Source organism: Cupressus sempervirens, chromosome 10, assembly GCF_028749045.1.
Source record: "Cupressus sempervirens isolate cs-2001-9-10 chromosome 10, ASM2874904v1, whole genome shotgun sequence".
In the NCBI taxonomy this organism is placed as follows: Eukaryota; Viridiplantae; Streptophyta; class Pinopsida; order Cupressales; family Cupressaceae; genus Cupressus; species Cupressus sempervirens.
In genome coordinates, this window is record NC_143127.1 from 668,349,913 (window position 1) to 668,374,221 (window position 24,309).

Genomic DNA, 24,309 nt, shown 5'->3' on the forward strand with positions numbered 1-24,309 from the left:
CATGATAGGAGATAAAAGTAAGTTCATTACCTTTACTCAATATGATGGAAATAGCATTAGATTTGGTAATGATGTTGTTGGCATTATGATTATTTTTGTCATTAGTGACAACACTTACTTAATTATGAATGCTTACCAAGCATCCATTAGTTACTTTGTAAGCTTAGCAGTTATACAGTTTACACCGAGCATTCTTGAAGCTACCAAGTAAATACAGACAATGTAAAGACCAACAGTGTCTACCGAGTTTCTTAGTATCTATCGTGCTTCACAATGTCTACCGAGTAGCAAGTTTGTGTCATGAAAATTAAGTATAATTTGACCATTGAAAGAAGTAGTGTTTACCAAGTGAAGCAAGGTAAAATTAGTGTGCAGTATCTACTGAGTGACACTACATCTACCAAGTCATCAATGGTTATCGAGTTTAGAATTGCATCGAGTGATTAGTATGGAATGAGCCTTCACTTCTATCGAGTGCATGATGATGCCAAGTAATGCAGTAGATGCCATGTATCAGAAGGTCATGAGTTAGTTTAGCGAACCCGAGTTATTTGTTGTTGGGCTGACCTTGTAATGTATTTGTTCACTTGTATTTTGGTCGACCTTCCAATATTGTAAATTTGAAAGGTATATATGAAATATGTGTTATAAGATATCAATCATCAAGGAATAGAAAATTAATGTAAAGTAATTTTGAAGAGTATCTGTGAAGGATTTCAACAACAGTTCAAGAAATACAACAAGCTCAATATAGAGGCAGAAATGTTATATTCATCACATAAGGTGATAAGTGCATAAAGGATATTATCAGTAATTTGTTGTAAGTAGATCCACTATTTCATCTTAATAGGTGAATCAATTTTCTAAATCCTCTAACAAGGTAGGCTTAACAGTCTTTGTACAAATCTTTTAACAAAGTGCATACTTCATTGTATGTTTGTAAATCCTTTAACAAGGTGGACCTAGTAGTCCTCTGTGCTGCTAATAGGATAGATCACCAGAAGTGGTCACTATAAGCCTTAACAAGCCAACTGTATACTATAGTATTGAAGTTTTGTGGGTATCATCCCCACCCCAGTTTTACTTTCTATTTGGAAGGTTTTTGGGTCACCAAAATATTGCGTTCTCTTGTGCAATAAATGTTTTATGTTTTAGAACTAATGAATGTAGTAGCATAGATGTATGTGTGGTAAATATAAAGGAAAGTTTTTAAAGTTATTGATTCACCCCTCCCCTCTCAGTAACTCATCATATCTTGAATATTTCCAACAATTGGTATTAGAGCTTTGTGGTTCTCAGGATAAAAGTTGGTAGCTTGAGCAAAGATCTAAAAATAAAAATAGAGATATTTAGACTTGACAAGGCAATTGAAAATTAAAAGCTAGATCTAGAGATGACCATGGCTCAACTCAAAGAAGGAAAGGAGCATCTTTCCCAATCCCTAAGAAGAAGGAAGGAACTTGCAGGAAAAATGAATGACCATCAATATGTTGAAGAAAAGATTGAAGATCTTTTACCATCAAGTAGCTCAGATGAAGCTAATGAGGCAATCAAGGAACTCCTAGCAAAGAATGGCTCTCTGTAGGAAGAAGTAAGAAAACTTAAAAGAGAACAAGAAATCCAATCAATCAGGCTTTGCAAAATTTTGGAACAAAGAAATAAGGAAAATGAAGACTTGGAGATAAGAAATAATCAATCCAATCAGCATGAAGACCTCATTGATCAAATCTCTGGAGCAAATGAAGAAATCAGGATTCTCAAAGCATAGAATGAAAGAATAAGAAGTGATCTGAATTGTGAAAGGGAAATTAATGAAATAATATTGAGAGAACTGAGATGTGAAAACCAAATTGTTGAAAAATTAAAGAATGACCTAAATACTAAAAAAAAAATCAATGAAAGAATGATGAAATCACAAGAAGACATGAATCAATTGATTTAGCAAAATGAGCAGAATCTTCATAAGCAAAAGGGTAAAGCAGGACTTGGATACAATGAAGAACAAGGTGAATCTTCCAAGCAAGGTGCAAAAAGGAATCTAAAACCCTCATGTAATCATTGTGGGAAAATTGGTCATACATCAAACAAATGCTAGAGAAATGGAAAAGGAAAATTCAATAGAAAGTGCTATAACTATAATCAGCATGGTCACAAAGCTAATGAATGCAAAGAGAAATCAAAATATGAAGGTAATTGTCACAAATGCAAAAGGCATGGTCACAAGGCATCTAAATGTAGATCCAAATCATTCAATCTAGCTGAACAACTTGTAAAGGCAATATTTGGATGGGACTACAATACCTGGTGCAGATGTCACTATTGTGGAGAATATGGACACATTGGTATAAATTGTTCAGGGCATCACCTAAGGAAGAAGGACACTAATATAAGGTGTTACACATGCATTGAACTCAGTCATATAGCTAAAAAATTTATGAATATAGGTAAAATTGAAGATGAAAAGAAAGCAAGGGCTGACAACATAAGGAAAAAAATGAAGTAGCAATGGATTCCTAAATCCACTGAAGATACAAGCTCAAATCATGGAAGTGAAGTCACTCAATAAGTAGGTGACTCCATCCCCTAAAACTAAATTCCTAAGAATGAGTTGGAGCTATACTCAGCAAGGAAATCATAAACAGTTCCAAGAAATATGAGGAATGCAAATGATGCAATCAATATTGTAGATGCACCAAGATCATAGAAAGGTTATCTTTCACTGATTGCATTAGACTCTACCAAGAAAAGTAATCATAGACTTTATCGAGGAAGGTCAGGAGTAAAAGAAATTTGGTTTGTCCACCGAGTTGATACTCTTTTTGAGTTAGGTTAGTGGATGATAGTCTATCACGCACTACAACAATATGATACCTAGCATTAATGGAAAACTTTTCATCAAAATGGGTGAAATTCAACTTCATTTTTCATTGTATCCTTAGAGCAAAGAGATTTCCAGGTGCATTCAAGCAATTTCAAGTGATTTTGAGCAAATTTGTAGTTAGGGATTTTGTTTGAAGATTTCCACCACTTACCAAGAAACAATGGCATCCAGAAGCACAAGCACTAGCAAGGCAAAAAGAGGATCAAAAATTTTGGTCAATGGTGTAGAATGGAAAGCACCAAATTTGAAGTTAGTTCCTGTAGTGGTAGAGGCACTCGACCCTAATGGTGCTCAATCACAAATTCCACCAGAGGTATTTCTGATTAATGATATCCACACTCATTTTAAATGTTTAATTCAAGAGATAGGAACCCTAGAAATGGATAGTGCTTTAGAAGAAATGTTTGTTGATGACTCACTAAAACTCGAGCATAAGAATTTGGAAACAAAAGGGTTGACCCACATATCACATTTGCCAAGAAGCTTTCAAATAAAATGGATTAGGTATATTCTTAGCTGTGTTCACAATGGTTAGTTATGGTTGGAACAACCCATATTGATTACCAAGAAGATGATTCACAAGATTACTAGCCTTCCCATTTTGAGAAAAGCTAAATCCACCAAAACCCTAGGTCAGGATGAACTCCAAAAGAAAACCCTAGCTAAGTGGGATGGTAGAGGCTTAAAAATTAGCACTGTTACTAACATAGAGTTGAGATTCGGAATTCGTTTAATTGCTCACAAGATTTATAGTTTCAGTTGTTTGAATAGTGTGCCATGTGAGGCAGTAGACCTAGCATTCAAAGTTGTGAAGAAAAAATTGGAATATGACCTATCTGAGCTACTGCTAAGTCAACTAAACAAGAATATGGATAGCATCAGGTCATCAAAGAATAATCCCTATAAATTTGGCTCTTTGTTAACATGTCTCTTCTTTTATGTACAAAAATTATTTTCATCTAAAGGTTCTGTAGTACGGAGAAAGGATGTTACCATTTTATATTAGATAAATGAGTTTATAGTAGAAATGAGTGTAAACTTTGATAGTATAATGGATAATTACTTTGAAGAATTCAAAGAAAGGATGAAAAATAAGTTCAAGATTCCTCCTAAACTTGTTGAGGACTACAAGAATGATGTGTGTTTCATGGTAGACTGCGATAGAGTATACATTTAGGTAGTCAGGCCCTGAGTTGCATAGGTGAAACCTCTACCTTATGAGGTAAATATTGATGAAACTAGGGACATCATTGAAGCACTAGTAAATGAGCCTGTAGATCCCAAGCAACCAATTTTTGGTACTTATGATGAGGCAAAAGCCAGGATAGAATTAGAGATTAAGCTTCCTCAAGCAATCAACAAAGGTAAAAGAAAGATTACTAAGATGAAAACTGTTAGTGATCCCTTAATTCTCATCGAGGGAAAAGGAGAGGACAAAGAAGAGGATCAAGAAATAGACAATAAAGAGCAAGAATATTAAAAAAAAGGCAGAGCCAACAAAGAAGAAAGGAAGGGTCATCGTTACTAAACCCCCAAAGGCCTCTACAATTGTTTTCACTAGGAGAGGCAAATGTAAAAATAAATATGAAGTAGTATTCAACAAGCCCCAATTTACCTTCCAAGAAAGGTTGAAATAGATGGAAGAGGGAGTCGACATCACTAACTTCAAAGATTTAAAGTTTGAAACTAGAACTGATGTAGAGAAGATGTAGATTGAGGAAATGGTACTTTCCAAAATGGGAAAATGGAAGTATTCCCCAGACCAGATTGCTCCTCAGATCTCAAAAGAATTATTAGTAAGACTACAATTGAGGTGGGAATCAGCCTCACAAACAACAAAAGACATCTATGAACAATCCTTGAAGAATCTATTACCAAATCTCACTAAGGTAGAAGTAAAGGCAGCCATGAAGAATAATGAAGGTAAAATGTTGATTAGATTTCACACATGTTTGATTCTAATTAAAGACTTTGAGCAGTTTCTAAGAGATGCAACAAACATGTGGAAGAATATCTATCATCTACATAAGCCTAGTGATGATCCAGTTGAGATCCAAGATGATGATGATGATACTGATGATGAAGAAGATGACATCACTCCATATGCTACTGTTGATACTAGAGATTATCAAGCACTAAGGGATGATGATGAAGAGAAAGGGGAAGACAAGGAGGAAGAGGATGAAGAAGATGACCTAATGAAGATTGCAGCACAATTCATTGCTTCTCCTCCTCATCCTCCACCTAAGATGGCAACATCATCAGGGTTGGAGACAAATTAAGCAAGATTTATTGCATCAACATCAAAAATATCATCTACTCCTGCTAGCCCATAGCTCCAAGCATCTTCTATGGAAGTATCAATTACTTCATCTACCGAGCCACATCTCTCTTCATCAACACCCAAGCAATCAGTCACAGCATCATCACCTATGTCAACTTCCTTTGCCCCATGTATAGTAAGTTCGATAGCCTATTCTACAATTTTGTCTATAATAGCTCTAACTAAACCAATCTTCATCAATAATCCAATTATAAATATTCCAACCTATACATTACCCATTGGTACATCATTTTTGGGAAGCACATCAATTTTTGATATAGTTGGTACTTCTCTCAGTTTTGCTCCAATTGGACCAATTCAAATTTTTTTTGCTAGTCCATCTATATCAACTATTGTTTCTATTTCTAAATCCAAGGAAGTAAGCACTGAAGTAAAAACAAAGACTCCTCTAAAAATTCTTCTTACTGGTAAGGTAATTGATGAAGATTTAGACTTGGATAAAGAAATTATTATTCCCAAGATAGATTTGGACACTACCTCAGCCAACAAAATGAGAATGGTTAGTCACCTTTTAGAGAAAAAGGCAAGGCAAAAGCAACTAGGAGAAGAAAGGGACAGAGAATACACTATAATCAAGAATGCTAAAAACATAATCATTGAAGCTATTGGTGTTGATGTTGATCCATCTCAACACATTTTGTTACAATTAGAAGAGGCTGTAAATAAGTTCAATGAGGACACCTCTAGGAAAGAGAAGTTCATTGAAAAGGTAGAGAAGAAATTTAACAATAAGGTGCTTGAGCACATTGCAATAAAGCAAGTAAAATTATCCTCAATTTTGAGCAACCTTGAGAAAGCTTTTACACATGTGACATCACTTTTTGGAAAGCTCTATGATGTTATCGAGTACACCAAGGAGGTCAAAGAAAAATTGAATAAGATAGATGTGGAAATGAAGGCTAGTGCTCAAAATTTGTAGCTTGACCATAGTTCAAGCTCATCGCATCACATGAAGGTGACATTTTTGTTAGAAATGCAGGAAGAATTACTTAGAGAAGAAGCCATGATCAGGTCTATACTAATTGACATCCAAAATATTATTCTTCTAGTCATGGACCAAATGCAAAAATATATTGCCTATTCAAAAACATTGATTCAAGACAACAATTTTTCTATAGCAGATCATATGATTGAAATTTTTGCAAAAGTTCAAGTGGCTCTCTCCACCTAGAAAATTTTGTAAGATAATTGGGATAAGACATTGTCTCTTATTCTCAAGGTACACTCTGAATTCCTCTCACATTTTGGTGTTTCTATTTGAATTTCTTGTATATATTCTTTGGCATTATTGTCAAAAAGGCGGAGTATGAGATGAACAAGAAAAGAAAGCAAAAGGAGTAAGAGAGACATTGCGGAGAAATAAAAATAAATTGACATATGTACAAATAAAATCTATGCATGCCATATGTATGGGGGAGATATGTAAGATATGTATATAGTAGATTTACAAAGATCATTTTTTGTAAATCAGAATGCCAGTTAACATAAGTTTTGGTTCATAAGTTTTTTTGTCACTAATGCCAAAGGGAGAGATTGTCAACATTATGATTATTTTTGTCATTAGTGTCAACACTTACTTAATTTTGAATGCTTACCAAGCATCCAGTGGTTACCTTGTAAGCTTAACAATTATATAGTTTACACTGAAAATTCTTGAAGCTACCAAGTAAATACAGACAATGTGAAGACCAACAGTGTCTACCAAATTTCTCAGTATCTACCGAACACCAAGTATGAAAATTTAGTGTAAACTAAGCATTGAAAGAAGTAGTGTTTACTGAGTCTACCAAGTGACACTACATCTACCGAGTCACCAATGGTTATCGAGTTCAAAACTACATCGAGTGATTAGTATGGACCAAGCCTTCACTTCTACCAAGTGCATGATGATGTCGAGTAATGCAGTGGATGTCATGTATCAGAAGGTCACTGAGTCAGTTTAGTGAACCCAAGTTATTTACTATTGGGCTGACTTTGCAATGTATTTTTTCACTTGTATTTGCGACCTTGTAATTTTGTAAATTTGAAAGGTATATATGAAAGATGTGTTGTAATATATGAATCATCAAGGAATATCAAAGTAATGTGAAGTAATTTTGAAGAGTATCTGTGAAGGATTTCAACAGTAGTTCAAGAAATACAACAAGTTCAATACAGAGGTAGAAATGTTATATTTATCACATAAGGTGATAAGTGCATAAAGGATCTTATTAGCAATTTGTTGTAGGTAGATCCACTATTTCATCTTAATAGGTGAATCAGTTTTCTAAATCCTCTAACAAGGTAGACTTAATAGTCTTTGTACAAATCTCTTAACAAAGTGCATACTTCATTGTATGTTTGTAAATCCTTTAACAAGGTGGACCTAGTAGTCCTATGTGCTCCTAACAGGGTAGATCACTAGAAGTGGTCAATGTAAGCCTTAATAGGCCAACTTTATACTACAATATTGAAGTTTTGTGGGTATCATCCCCACCCTAGTTTTACTTTCTATTTGGAAGGTTTTTGGGTCACCAAAATATTGTGTTCTCTTGTGCAATGAATGTTTTATGTCTTAGAACTAATGAATGCAGTAGCATAGATGTATGTGTGGTAAATATAAAGGAAATTTTTTTAAGTTATTGATTCACCCCTCCCCTCTCAATAACTTGTCATATCTTGAATATTTCTAACTGATGCCCCATGTCAAATCAAAGGAAAAGGCTCTATCAAACTTACAAAGAAAATTTCATGTGATAATGTCTACTATGTTGAAGGATTGAACTAGACCTTGTTGAGTGTATCTCAGTTAGACAATGTAGGTTGGAAAGTGGAATTTGGAAATAAAAATGCCAAGATCTATGATATTGATGGGAATCTAATAGGAAAAGGTGAACAAACTAGGAGTAATCTATTTTACCTAGATATGGAAGAAGCAACATGTCTTATTGTTAGAATTGATGATGTGTGGTTTTGGCATAAAAGGTTGTGTCATATTAGATTTGGTAATCTGATCAGCATTAGTAGGAAGAAAAAAGTCAGAGGATTTCCCAAGTTAAAGAAACCTAAAAACATAATGTGTAAACAATGCCAACTAGGGAAGATGACTAAATCTAGTTTCAAAAGCAAAGCATACACTTCCAATGAAGTTCTAGAGTTAGTTCATATAGATTTATGTGGCCCAATAGAAGTACAAAGCTACCTAGGAGACAGATACATAAAGCTATTTGTAGATGATTATTCTAGAATGATGACTACTATGTTTTTAAAAGAAAAATTTGATGCATTTCAAATGTTCAAATGGTATTTGGCTATAGATTTGAGAAGGAAATAGGAAAAAACCTAAAATGCCTAAGGTCAGACAGAGGAGGTGAGTTCACATCAAGAGAATTTGAAGTATTTTGTAATGACAAAGGTATGAAAAGGAAAATGTCAACACCTAGAACTCCACCATAGAATGGTATTGCTAAAAGGAGAAATAGGTTAGTGATTAACTATGCTAGAATCTTGATGATGGAGAAAAATGTTACACTTAAGTACTGGAGGGAAGTTGTAAGTACTGCAGTCTACACACTAAATAGAGTTTGAGTCAAGAAAGGTACAAATGCAACACCCTTTGAATCATGGTATGGTCATTCACCTAATGTTAAACATTTCAAAGTGTTTGGTTGTAAATGCTATATTCTAAAAGACACTAGAAATAGAAAGTTTGATGCAAAAAGTGATGAAGGAATATTTCTTGGGTACTCCACTAAAAGTAAGGCATATAAGTGTTTGAATACTAACACTAATAGAGTTGTGGAGAGTGAAAATATAAATTTTGATGAGCATGGAGAAGTTCAAGATGATGAGTCAAAGAAAATAGAGGGTTATAGATACTTTGTATACTTCTACAAAGGAATGACAACTAAAGACAATGTTGCAAATCAAGTTGGGAACCAACAACAAATTTTAGTATCTATCGAGTCTCAGTCTTTGAATGTCGAGTTACATTCAAAAGCTGAGCTACAGAAAGTAGAAAATGAACAAACTAGTTTTGAAAATAGTATACATGAAAGGAATGATGAATTACCTAATGAAGAAGAATGAAATGAATCTAAAGTTGAAGGATCAAACGTGGAAAGAAGGACTGAACCCATATTAGCTTAGTATGTAAGAAGACATCACCCTCCAGATCAAATCATTGGTGATAAGGATGCTAGACCAATGAAAGGGAATAGACTCAGAAATGAATCATGTCTTGAGCAAGGTTGAACCCAAAACAACCAAAGATGCTAATGAAGGTATGCTCTGATACCACTGATGAAGGGCCAACACCACCCGTACCAACTCACAACCAAGATCACAACAATATGGAGATAGAGAGATGAAAAAATGCTTCATAAGAATCCATTAATATTTGAAATTCATTACAATATTCTCCACATGGAAGAACTCCAAATTCTTACAAAATAAGAGAGATTCCTCACTAAGGGCTTCCAACTAGAAGAGCTTACAACAAAAGATCTTGTTCGCTACACCTTGAGAGCTTCCTTACAAGAGATTACATTCGAAGACCTTCACCTTGAGAGCTTACACTTGAAGAGTTTAATTACAAATGAACATAAGCCTTCCTTAAATAGGCACTTATCACCCAATGCATGATTTATCCACAACATTCTAGAATATCCACAACCTTCTACAATATCCACAACCTTCTAGAATTTCCACCTAAATACAACTAAGCACCACCATGTGGGCCAATTAGAAAATTACATTTCTTTTGTAGATCACAAAAAATATTAAATGCATGATTTAAGGAACTTTCCACAAACTTCTTAAGATGCCACCTACACACCTCGATCAATGGAATAACAACTATTTTTATTATTTTTCTATTTATGCCACCTATGCACCTTGAAAATAAAAATTCCTCTTTTCTCCTTTTTCCTATTTTTCTATTTTTAATTTATTTTTCTTTCTATTTTTGTCACTTTCTCTCTCCTCCACAAATTTTTTATTTCTAATAATTTAATTTTCCCATGCAACATGCTCCTGCATCAGACTCCCCTAGTAGATAGAAAAGTGTGTCCCACACTTTGATGCCAAAAGAAAGATATACAACCATCTTCATCTTCACCAAAGGCTTCCACCTTAACAAGGACAAGAAAACCAACATGCAAATCTTTCCACATTTTTTTTTTCTGATGCATGATGCTCCTGCATCTGACTCCCATGGTAGGAAAAATTTTGTGAATATGGATTCACAAAATGAAGTAGCCACTGTTGATTTTTTTTTTCTCTTCCTCCAACACATAGCTAGAACAAGTATCTGGTGCTGATATATTTCCTTCTTTCTTCTTTTCCAACACCTAGTCAGAACAAATGTCTATTGCTAAAATTTCTCCTTTGCAATGAACTTTGTCCACGTATAAATCTTATCCTCATCCAATCTTGTTGAATTAATCAGACCTATAATAAACCCAGCAACACCATACCAATCTTTCTTTGCATACCACACATCACTAACAAGATTCTCATACAAACCATAATCAATATCTTTTAAACTCATCTCAAAGACAACATCCCATAATTCATAAGAATTTACCTCTTTCATGTCTTCATCTTTGATTTCTGTGTCTTCAACAAGGCATGTAACTACTCCACTTGCTTGATCTCCAACAAAGGCACTATACTTTTTCCTCCATTGCTGCAATCTTCAAATGATCTTCATCTATTTCAGGTTCATAAATCTTGTCATCTTTGTGCTCTTCCTCTTCTCTTTCATCTTTCTCAACTTTAGGTTCACAAATAATTTCCTCTTCATCCTCTTGCTCTTCTTTTGTATCACATGTCGGATACTCCACTGGATCTTCTTTCTTTTCCACATCCAAGGAATTATCAACATCCTTTTTTTGGTAATGCACTCTTCATTTTCACAACTTAGCTTCTAATTCATTCACTTGCTTCTTCAAATCAACTAGCAATGCCTCTTGATTTCTTGCCCTAATTTTCTCTAGTCAAGGAATCCTCAAAATCCATCCAATCACAAAAGTCATCTTCTTCTTTCTCTTCTCCATAATCAAGTATTTAGAAGACAAATCTTGTCCAACACAAGATCCTAGTGCAAACTACCTCACAGTCTGTGATCTATCTACACAATCAAGAACTTCTTGACAAACTTCACCCAACTCAAGGTCCTAGTGAAAACTGCCTCACTTTCAGCGATCTATCCACATGCTCAGGAACTCCCTCTCTAATACCACTGATGAAGGACCAACACCACCTGTACCAACTCACAACCAAGATCACAACAATATGGAGATAGAGAGATGAAAAAATTCTTCATAAGCATCCATTAATATTTGAAATTCATTACAATATTCTCCACATGGAAGAACTCCAAATTCTTACAAAATAAGAGAGATTCCTCACTAAGGGCTTCCAACTGGAAGAGCTTACAACAAAAGAGCTTGTTCGCTACACCTTGAGAGCTTTCTTATAAGAGATTACATTCAGAGAGCTTCACCTTGAGAGCTTACACTTGAAGAGCTTAATTACAAATGAACATAAGCCTTCCTTAAGTAGGCACTTACCACCCAATGCATGATTTATCCACAACATTCTAGAATATCCACAACCTTCTACAATATTCACAACTGTCTAGAATTTCCACCTAAATACAACTAAGCACCACCATGTGGCCCAATTAGAAAATTACATTTCTTTTGTAGATCACAACAAATATTAAATGCATGATTTAAGGAACTTTCTACAAACTTCTTAAGATGCCACCTACACACCTCGATTAATGGAATAACAACTATTTTTATTATTTTTCTATTTACGCCACCTATGCACCTTGACGATAAAAATTCCTCTTTCCTCCTTTTTCCTATTTTTCTATTTTTTAATCTCTTTTTCCTTCTATTTTTGTCACTTTCTCTCTCCTCCAATTTTTTTTTTTTTCTAATAATTTAATTTTCCCATGCAAGATGATCCTGCATCAGACTCCCTTGGTAGATAGAAAAGTGTGTCCCACACTTTGATGCCAAAAGAAAGATATACAACCATCTTCATCTTCACCAAAGGCTTCCACCTTAACAAGGACAAGAAAACTAACATGAAAAGCATCAGATGCACTGCAATATGATGACTGGTATAAGGCCATGAAAGAAGAGATAGATTAGATATAGAAAAACAAAACTTGGTCTCTAGTTCCTAGACCAGTTGATAAGAATGTGATTGATACCAAGTGGGTGTTTAGAAACAAACTTGATGAGAATGGTAAAATAATAAGAAACAAAGCTAGACTAGTTTGCAAAGGCTATGCACAAGAAGGACTGGATTGTGGAGAGACATTTTCTCCTATTGCAAGAATGGAAGGAGTAAGAACATTACTTGCATATGCTACATATAAAAGTTTCAAAGTCTACTAGATGGATGTGAAGTCAACATTTTTGAATGGTATACTAGAGGAGGAAGTCTAAATAGAACAACTAGAGGGGTTTGTTGGTGAGAAGAACAAAAACATGGTCTGCAAACTACACAAAGCACTTTATGGATTGAAGCAAGTGCCAAGAGCATGGTATGAAAGGTTGCAAAAATATCTTGTAAAAATAGGATTTGAAAGAATAGATGACAATAGCAATTTCTATATCAAATCTGAGGAAAGTACAGACATTTTGATTTCAAAAATCTTTGTTGATGACATAATATTTGGAGAAAAAGATGTTTTATGCAAAGATTTTGCAAATCAAATGAAGCATGAATTTGAGATGTCAATGTTTGGAGAAATCAAATTCTTTGTTGGATTACAAGTACATTAGTTAAAGCATGGCATATTTGTGACTCAATCCAAATACATCAAGGAAATACTCAAAGCATTTGGGCTAGAAGACTCGAAACTAGTCAGCACACCAATGGCAACTGGACATAAGCTATCCAAGAATGATGAGTCTACTGAAGTAAATTAGACATTAAACGGGTCAATGATTGGAAAGATGCAATATGTTGTACACAATAGACCAGACATTGCATTAGCCATCGGAATAGTGGCTAGATTTTTTGCCAATCCAAGGGAAAACCACTTAATGATAGTAAAGAGAATATTGAGATACCTAAAAGGAACTAATGAATTTGGTTTGTACTACAAAAGGAATGAGAAATTTGAATAGAGAGCTTACACTGATGTAGATTGGGGAGGTAACATTGATGATAGAAAAATCACTAGTGGAGGAGCACTTTTTTAGGAAACAGGTTGATTACATGGACAAACAAAAAACAAAGCTGCACCTCACAGTCTACTGCTGAAGCTGAATATGTGGTAGCTGCTATAAACTGCACTAATATTGTATGGATCAAACATTTGTTGCAAGGTATGAAGGAAGAGGTAATTGAGCCTATGACACTTTATTGTGATAATACAAGTGCTATCAATATATCAAAGAATCTAGTAATGCATGCTAAAACCAAGCATATTGCAATTAAGTATCGTTATGTAAGAGAGTTAGTGGAAGATAAACAAGTGAAGATGGAATATGTTAGCTCAAAGGAATAGATTTCTGATGTCTTCACAAAAGCACTACCTAAAGATGCTTTCGAGTATCTTAAAGGTACGTTAGGGGTGATACCCTAGCTAAGGCTACTTAAAGCAAAAGCAAGAATGCCCTGCATCAAATAAGCTAAATGCTAAAGATTTTATACATTGATGTGAAGGATGTTTACTTTGGGATTCATGCCTAAAGTAATAGAAGTGCTGAAAACTTCAAATTAGTCACAAGCAAGGTGACAGAGGGAGAGATTGACTAAATTTGTAAGAGCTACATCTACATATTAAGGATGCTAATACATCTTTGGCATTGTTGTCAAAGAGGGAGAAGTGAACAATTGATCAACAACTATTGACGATAAAAGATTCAGATAAAGATTGAATATAAAAAACTAATCAAATAAAGATAGATGGAGATTTTAGAGGTTGATCAGAATAGTAGAAGATGAACAATACAAAGGGAGAACAACAAAGAACAAGGCTACAACAGTAAAGAGGGAGAAGCTAAAATTAAGCAATAAGAATAGTAAAAGGAGATGTAATGTTACAATTTACTTTTAACTTTTGACTTACTGTTTCAACCTAGTTAGTTTGTGGTTGAATAGTTTAAGTCTAATGGTTGATCAGCTTGGTTTACCATCAATGCCAAAGAGGGAGATTGTTGGAAATCTAATTGAAAAGCTCATTGTTACTAAAGATTAAAGAGGGAGATTGTTGTAAAAGAATGTTTCAATCATTGTTTTTCCATTGATGTCAAACCTTCTATTTGTAGGAATGATATTTTCTTATAAGATTCAATCACTATCACTTAGTTGATTGATGAAGAGGATTTGATCAGCAAGATGTAACAAGAGAACCTAAGGGAAAGGTTGATTTATGATGTTGTAATGAAATGCAAGGATTATCTAAGACAATTGTTAAGTAGTGTATTTATATCATACTCAAAGATACAAAGGATGGTCACATTTAGACATATTAAAAATTTGTAACAAAGTTGTCTGCAAAGCTTTAACCTTGATCATCAGAAGAAACAAAGGAAATCTGTTGAAGCTGAGAAAATTCTTAGTAGATGCTGAGCAAAAGATATTTTTAGTTAGTGCTGAGTGACCTTTAAGTGTCGAGTAATCTTTAGGTGTTGAGCATCAGGAAAAACATAGTTGATGCCGAGTAACATAGTATGTGCCGAGCACCAGGATTTCAATAGTGCTGAGCTGTGGCATTATTTCAAATAACAAGGATTCACCAAATCCAAGCCAACCTAGTACTTGCATTGAATTTTGTGAACAAGTTGGAGGATAAGGATGATGAGTTGTTGGCATAGAATCCTATGTAAACCATTTTTGGGTGAATTCTAATGGATTATTCAAGAAGCTTCTAGAGGAAATAGAATATGGGTTAGATGCAATGAATCCTACCTAATCCATGCGAATTGAAATTGAAGAACAAGATGAATCGAGTGGGAAAAGGAACTCCAAGACTTCTATTTAAGAAGTCATAACTAAGAAGAAGGGAGCTACTAATATTGTTGCTATAGAAGTGTCAAATCTATGAAGTGATTGAAAGAGTGTCAAGAAAGAGAAGGAAGAGCATAGAGGTTCTGCTTCTATAAGTGGTCATGAAGAGATGATTGTATTGGTACATTGAGTATGGATACTCAAGAAGAAAAAGCTTGAAAGATAAGGCAAGTAGTTAAGACTTGTAGAGATAGAAGGCCAAGCAAGGGTATGAGTAGAGAAGTGATCTAAAATCTACAAGATAAGTTGTATGTTATAGTTCTAAAAATCTCTAGCAACTATATTAGATCTAAAAATCCTATGGACTTAGGTTGGCCTAATAGCCATTTGTAAATCCTTTAATAGGGTGACATTCCAAGCGAATGTTCTAAAGTCCTTTTACCAGGCCCACTTCTAATAGGGTGGTTAAATCCTCTAATGAGGTCACATTTAATAGTGTGTGTTGTAAGCCTTTAATAGGGTAGGCCTTTCATAGGGCATCACTTCAGAAGGGTGAGAATTGAGTAGCATGTTACTAGTGCTTTTTCCCAAATTTGGTTTCCATGTAAATCACTATGTCATGTGTTGATTTCCTATGTGTTATACTTGCATGATGATTTGTAGTAACTTGCTAATTAGAAAAAGTTAAAGTTTGAATGAATGAATGATTGAATGGATTTACCAAACTTAGATAAAGATTTGAAAGTGACATTTGGACCTTGAATAACTGATTCACCCCCCCTCTCAGTTATTCTAAAGCAATTCTAACATTTATGATTCAACTAAATTAATTTCATGTATTGTTTAAGATTTTTTTGCCTACCTTAATATACTTATAGTAAAAAAGTGAGTGCACATAATCTATATTGCATAAATAAATGGAGGACCAAAAGTCACAAAATATAGAAAAATATAAAAAATTGAGATGTGCACATAGTTAAAATAACTACTAAAATGATCCATGATGATTGTATATCTTGTTCTAAATATTTAGAATAATAGAGAGGGGGGTGTGATGGGATGAAGGAATGTCAAGAGTCCATGGGTTTTTATGGTTTTTTTTGTGATATTTAATGAATTTTAACTATAATATTTTCTATAGACCTATAACTCTCTTTATTTTCCATAAGTTTCATGACACTATATGATTTCCTAATTATATTGCTATGGTTAGAACTTATATATAAGAATGGGATTAAATATGTGTATGATATATGGATGTGCATACCCTTTTTCCTTTCTTACTTTTAGTGGATAGGTTTTTGAAGCTATGCATTATGAGCAAGAACTGATATGCATATTGAATATTTGTATCATGGATTAATGAAGTAAATTTATGTAGTGAATTAATGCATGTGTACTAATCTTTTGCAAAAATAAGTCAAAGGAAGGAGTGTATACAAAGGAATTAATAGTACAGTTATATGATTACCTGATATATATAAGTTTTTGAAGATCAAGTTAGCCTAACTTCCATTTTCTATGCAAATCTAGAAGTGATTATGTCATGTGTTTAAGACTAGAATGGATACCTGCAGGATCATGCTATGCCAAACGTGGCAATGTGAAAAAAGTGGAGTTTGAAAACATCTAAAAGTGTTTCAAAATCCACTTTGACTTTTCCCCACCAATCCTAATACCAAGGAAAAAATATTGGGCCACGCCTTTTCAATAATCTGATCCATTATCGAGTACCTGATACCATATTAGGTATCCAATATACCCAAAACTTGCAACATGGAATTTAGGAAAAAAAACCAAGAGTGATTTTGACCATTTACATTTTGGATTTGTTTGTGTTGTTCCATTTTAGGTATTAGATATAGCTAAAATAATTTTTTATTTTTTTATGCTTTGAATGAATATTAATATAAATTAGTTAATTTCAATAGAAATTGCTGAAAATTGTTGAAATTTTTGGAGGGAAATCAAAATTTGGCAAGTGTGGCAATCAACAACTAAATTGTATATTAATATATTAGTATTTATTCATATATTATTATTATTAAATATAATATATAAATATATATGATTATGATTATTATGATTATTATTGTTATTATTAAATTATTATCATACAATGTAGTAATATATTATTATAATAGTAAATATATAGTCATATATTATTATTACATAATATACTAATGTATTATTATTATTAAATATAATATAATCAAATGGGCTAAAAGGACATAGGATAACATATGACCCCATTTGACACATTTCATGACAACATTTGTGGACCCATAGGGGTCTTAAGACACCTAGGTACCTATTTCATTCATTGGAATGGGTCAAAATGGGTCATAGGATAACCTATGAGTAATTTTGACATATTTCATGACAACATGTGTCCCTAGGGGTCCTAGGACCCATAGGGACCTATTTCATTCTTTTGAATGGGTCAAAAGGGGTCATAGGATAACCTATGAAACCTTTCAATGCATTTCATAACAACATGTGTCTCTAGGGGTCCTAGGACCCCTAGGGACCTATTTCATTCTTTCAAATGGGTTAAAAGGGGTGATAGGATAGCCTATGACCTTTTTGATGCATTTCTTGACAACATGTGTCTCTCGATTTCCTAGGACCCCTAGGGACCTATTTCATTCTTTTGCTTGGGATGAAAGATGTCATAGGATAACCTATGACCGCTTTCAAAAAAATTCATGACAACATGTATCCCTAGGAGTCCTAGGACCCCTAGGGACCTATTTCATTCATTCAAATGGGTTGAGAGGGGTTATAGGATAACATATGACCTCATTCAATAAATTTCATGACAACACCTATCACTAGGTCTCCTACAACCCCTTGGGACCTATTTCATTCATTCAAATGGATCGAAGGGGGTCACATAATAACCTATTCCACCTTTCAATGTATTTCATGATAAGACCTATTTCATTCATTGAATGGGTCAAAAGGGGTCATAGGATAACCTATGACCCTTTTGATGTATTTCATGACAAAATGTGTCCTTAGTGGTCCTAGGACCCCTAGGGACCTATTTCATTCATTTGAATGGGTCAAAAGGGCTAAAAGGATAACCTATGACCCCTTTTAATGCATTTCATGGTAACCTGTGTCCCTAGGGGTCCTAGGACCCATAGTGAGCTATTTCATTTATTCATATGGGTTGAAACACATCATAAGATAACCTATGACCCCTTTCAACACATTTCATGACAACATGTCCCTAGAGGTCCTAGGACCCCTACAGACCCATTTCATTCATTCAAATGGGTCGAAAGGGGTCATAAGATAACCTATGACCCCTTTCAATGCATTTCATGACAACAAGTGTCCCTAGGGGTCCTAGGACCCCTACGAACCTATTTCATTTGTTTAAATGGGTCAAAAAGGGTCATAGGATAACCTATGAACCCTTTCAATGTATTTCATGACAACATCTATCCCTAGTGTCCTAGTGTTGGAAATATACTTGAGTAACTAAGAGGGAAAGGGTGAATCAGTTACCACTAAAATAAATCCCATATTCCTTAGATGTTATCACAAACCACAAATGCTATTGAAAATATTGTTGCTTGGCAAAGACATAAACAATCGGTTAAGAATGATAATATGTTGTAACTCGGTAACCATTGAAATAACAATTGTAACTCAATAAATTCTTAACATGAATTTGTTAAGATATTATCCATGATTAAGTTTAATTAACTTAGTTTCATACACATAAAAGAAATAGCATGAACACAAGTGACACCAAGATTTAATGTTGAAACCCAATTTGGGAAAAACCACCAATTGAAACTAGTTACACTTTTTCACTCTTCTGAGGTGAGTTGTGTTAGGAGCTAACCCTATTCAAGGTTACAGAACACACTATTAAGTGTGACCCTGTTAGAGGATTTAGTCACCCTATTAGGATTGGCCTTGTTAGAGGTCTTAGACACTTCAATCTAGAAATTCTAGCTTGTTAGTGGATTTTTACAAATAGTTATTAACCCAACTCTATTAATAGATTTAGATCACTGCTACAATGGTTAGAGAGTAACAATAAGATGACCTAATTTCTAGTGCAACTATATTACTTATTTTAGATCTCAATTCTAGCTCGAATACTTGATCCTTCCTAATTGAATGTATCTTTGTAGCTCCTCAAGGATATTATGCATATCTTTCTAATTTGTTTCCTTTTAGCATCTTCTATTATTCCATACAGTTGCACACTTTCAATCCTCAACTTAAGCTTATACTTATATCATACATATTTTCAAGTCGGTTTGAATATAACTTAGAATCATTAATATTTATCTCCTTAGTCATCTAGAACCAACAAACTAATCCATTAAACTCAATATGCCAAAAAAGAATATCCTTCATTATCTGGACCTACTCATTAGACACTAACTCACAAATGATTTCCCTATGTTAACCACCTAAAGTTAGTTAACACTGCAACTTCACCAAGTTCCTTTGGTAACTAAGCGATCTTGATTAACACTTATTCCATCAAACTTACCTTTGTTACTTGAGTGAGCTTGGTTAACACTCAACATTTGTGAACTTCTCTTCGACCCCTAAGTGAACTTGGTAGACATTGTCTTCCTAACTTGGCAAATACTAGAATTCTTAGTAGATACAGGAAACTATATTCATTGCTCAAGTGAGCTCGACATACACTAACTGGTAAGGATATGAAATTTTGTGTAATATCAAAGACAATACATAATTAAAAAAATGTATTAAAAAATATCCTTCTTTAGCATTGATAGAAACACAACATGTCATAATACAATGAAATTTTAGATCAAAATAAAGTAACAAAAATGTCCTTAATTTCATTATGATTCTTATCCATGAGAACTCCCTTTGCTTTTAGTTTCTCTCTCTACCAGCAAACTTTTTCTTCAACATCTTCTTCTGATAGAAAACTCTCACTCTTTGATATCAGCTCTAAATATTTTAGACCAAGTTCTTCCTCTTTGACATCGCTAAAAATTCTCCCTCATCATTGATCTCTCCTTCTTTATAAAATCTTTGTGAATATGATAGAAAACTCTCTCTCTTATCTTATGCCAAAGATAATATTCAATGAACAACAATGTACCTCATGTATAGATCCATATACATTCTGTCCTTCTTAATACTACATCAACTTCACTAATCTTCAACATGCATTGGTTGATGCATCACTAAAATTCATTTGGTGAGCTTTAGATAAGGGAATAACCCCTAGCTTACCTTTTAGATACAAAAATGCATCATTAGGTAATGGGTTAGTGAATATGTATACAATTTGTTCTTTAGTATTCACATATTCCAATCTTACCTCTTTATATTGCACCAATTCTCTTAGAAAATGATATTTTATAGCAATGTGCTTGGTCTTGGTATGCATTACTAGATTCTTTGATATATTAATTGCATTGGTGTTATCATAGAAGATAGCCACTAGTTCCTTGATCTCTACCTTCATACCTACCAATAGTTGTTTGAACCAAACAATATTGGAACAATTAACTATTGCTATAACATACTCTACTTTTGTTGTAGACTGAGAAATATATATTTTCTTCTTGCTTGTCCAAGACATTGGTCTTTCACCAAAAATGAATGCTCCACCACTAGTGATCTTCCTATCATTGACAATTCCTACCCAATCAACATAAGTAAAGGCTTTCAAATCTAAATTGTCTCCTTTCTTGTACCATAATCCATAATCTTTAGTATCCTTTAGATACCTCATGATTCTCTTGATTGCCATCATATGATTTTCTTTAGGATTTGCTGAGAATATTGCTATCATACCAACTGCTAATATAATATCATGCCTTGTATACATTACATATTGTAGTTTATCAATCATTGATTTCTATGTGGTCTAATCTACTTCCTTGAAATCATCATTCTTGGAATCTCATGTCTAGTAGACCTAGGTGCTGCAACTGGTCTTGAATCTTCCATTCTAAACTTCTTTAGTATCTCCTTGATATATTTAGATTGAGTAATGTAGATACCAACTTTCTTCAATTAAATCTATAATCCAACAAAGAATTTTATCTCTCTAAATATGGACATCTCAAATTCCTTGCTCATTTCTTATGAAAATGCTTTGCACAAGTCATCATTTCTCATAAATAATGTGTCATCCACAAAGATTTCTGCCATCATAATCTTCTTGTCTGGTCCTTCTTTGATATGTAAGCAACTGTTATCATTTGTCATTTGTAAAAAAAAATTAATCAAGTAGTTATGAAGTGTTTCATACCAAGCTTTGGGAACTAGCTTGAGACCATACAATTCTTTGTGTAGTTTATAGACCGCATCCCTTTTTCTATGATCTACAAAACCTTTAGGTTATTCTATATAAACTTCTTCTTCAAGAATTCCATTTAAAAATGTAGATTTCACATTCATTTGATAAACTTTAAATCCTTTATGTGCAACATAAGAAAGTAAGTCCCAACACATTAAAATCTTGCAACATGACCATAAGTTTCACCATAATCAACACCTTCTTCTTGAGAATAACCTTTTCATACTAACCTTTCTTTGTTTCTACAAACTTCTCCGTCCTCATTTAGCTTATTTATGAAAACCCAATTTCTACCAATTACATTTTCCTCCTTGGGTCTAGGAACAAGAGTCCAAGTCTTATTCCTTTCCATTTTTTCTATCTTCATTCATTACTTCAATCCATCTTTAATTATCCAAAGCATCTTTAACTGATCTAGGTTCAAATTCAATAAGAAAACGTGTACCTTTCAATTTGTTTCTTGTCACTGTACCATTTGACTTGTCTCTAATTTTTTGACCAGGTACACAGTGTCTTCTAAAACAAGTTGGAAACATAGGTATTTTGGATCTACAACTTGTTTCACTAGCCTCACCATGATCTTCGGTATCAAGCTTGGGTCTCACTATCTATGAATCAGGTCATTCAGACTCAGTTTGTTCTAATTGCAGCTCAGTAGCCTCCAACTATGACTTGGGTTCTTTAAACTATGACTTAGGTTACACTAGATGCAACTCATGTGCTTTTAGAGATTTTGGGGACTTGGGAGGTGAAGTCTCTTGACTTCAAATTAGATTTGGCAATCTGTTAGGTTCAAAGTAAATAAACTTTTAGTAATCCTCAATTTCTTTACTGCTCTCTTCTTCACTTTTTTTTGCAAACTCATCAATCCCTAAATGTGAACTTTGTATGATTTTATGAGTAGACAAATTCAAACATTTATATGCTTTACTTTTTCTGAAGTAATGTAGGAATATGCCTTCATCACCTTTGACATCAAATTTACCTTTCCTATTCTCTTTCAAAATATAACATTTGCTACCAAATAATTTCAAGTAACTTACATCAGGTTTGTAGCCATACCATAGTTCATAAGGAGTTTGATTTGAGTCTTTCTTCATCTATACTCTATATAAGGTATGCACTGTAGTACTAATTGCTTCCTTCTAGTATTTTATTTTTCAACATTCTTTTCTATCATCAAATTTCTTGCACAATCCATGATGGATATATTCCTTCTCTCAGCTATACCATTCTATTGTGGTGTACCAATAGCTGATACTTGCATTTTAATTTCTTTTTAGTGCAGAATTTATTGAGTTCATTAGAAATGAATTCACCATCTCTATCTAATCTCAAACACTTCATTTTCTTTACCATTTCCTTCTCTACTCTTGCTAGATACCACTTAAAATTTTAAAAAGATTCAGACTTATCTTTTAGATACATTACAATTATCATTCTAGAATAATCATCAACAAAAATACTAAAGTATGTATCTCCACTATAGCTTTCAATTCCAATAGGTACACATAAGTCAGAATGAACCAACTCCAAGACTTCTTCAAAATGATAGTTCTTTCTTTTGAAACTTATCTTATCCATCTTACCAATTTGAAATTTTTTCCATAGGCCGATACCAAGTTTTCTCAAACCAAGAATACCTCTCGCTCTTTTGTTTCTTCTTATCTTGATCAGATTATCAAAGTTCACATAACATAAAATTTTATGCCATAACCAACTTTCTTCTACTTGAGCAATGAAACATGATCTTTCACTAAGATTTAGGTAGAATAAGTTACCTTTTGTTTGGTTACTAGACCCAATTATATTTCCTTTTCCATCTAGCAACTCAACCTTCCCATTCATGAATTATACCTTGAATCCACTGTTATTCAGTTGTGCCACACTTAGTAGATTAAGATTTAGTCCTTCAACCCAATATGTATTATCACATACAAGTTCATTGGTTAGTGAGATACAACCTTTTCGATTTATGCAACATGGTTGATTGTTTACAAATCTTACACTTGTGCCATCTTAATGTTCCAAATATTCAAAAAAAATTTTATCACCAGTCATATGATGTGAGCAACCACTATCAATAATACATGTACCATTTTGCTAACACGAGAGATAAGTGCCATTTTATCTTCTTCTTTATCAAATATATCTTTTACAACAATATAAATCATCTCATCATTATCACTACTAGCTGAATCTTTAGCCATAAAACAAGACTTCTTACCTTTCCCTTTGAACTTGTTGTGCTTATTTTAATCTTTGTCTTCTTTGTTTGGACACCTTGCAACAATGTGGCCAACTTCTTCAAAAGAAAAACAAATTAAAGGAATTTTACCTTTATACTTTCCTTTGCCTTTGGGATACCTTCTTGCAAAAAATGCTTCAATGAATTCAAGATCACTAATAGAACTATCTTCCTCTTCACTTTTAGATTTTTTCCCTTTAGAACTTTTAGCTTTCTTCTTGAGTGACAACTTGGCTTCAAATGTGGACTCAAGATTGCTAGAACTAGGAGTATAATTATAATAGTTATATAGCTCAAATGTTGTCAATCTTCCAACTAGAGAATCCAAATTTATCTTTTTATTTTGATCACATATCATCTCTTGAATAGAAGATGCTTCGATTACATAGATAAGAAGAAGGGTTTTGAGTACCTTTCTTACCACTATTACATCTTTAATTGTCCCTCTAGAGGCTTTGATTCTTTCAAAATATTTCACAATTTTTTCATCCTCTCTTATCTTCATCTGATCAAACTAACCTCTCAAGCATTCTACTTTGACTATTTTCACA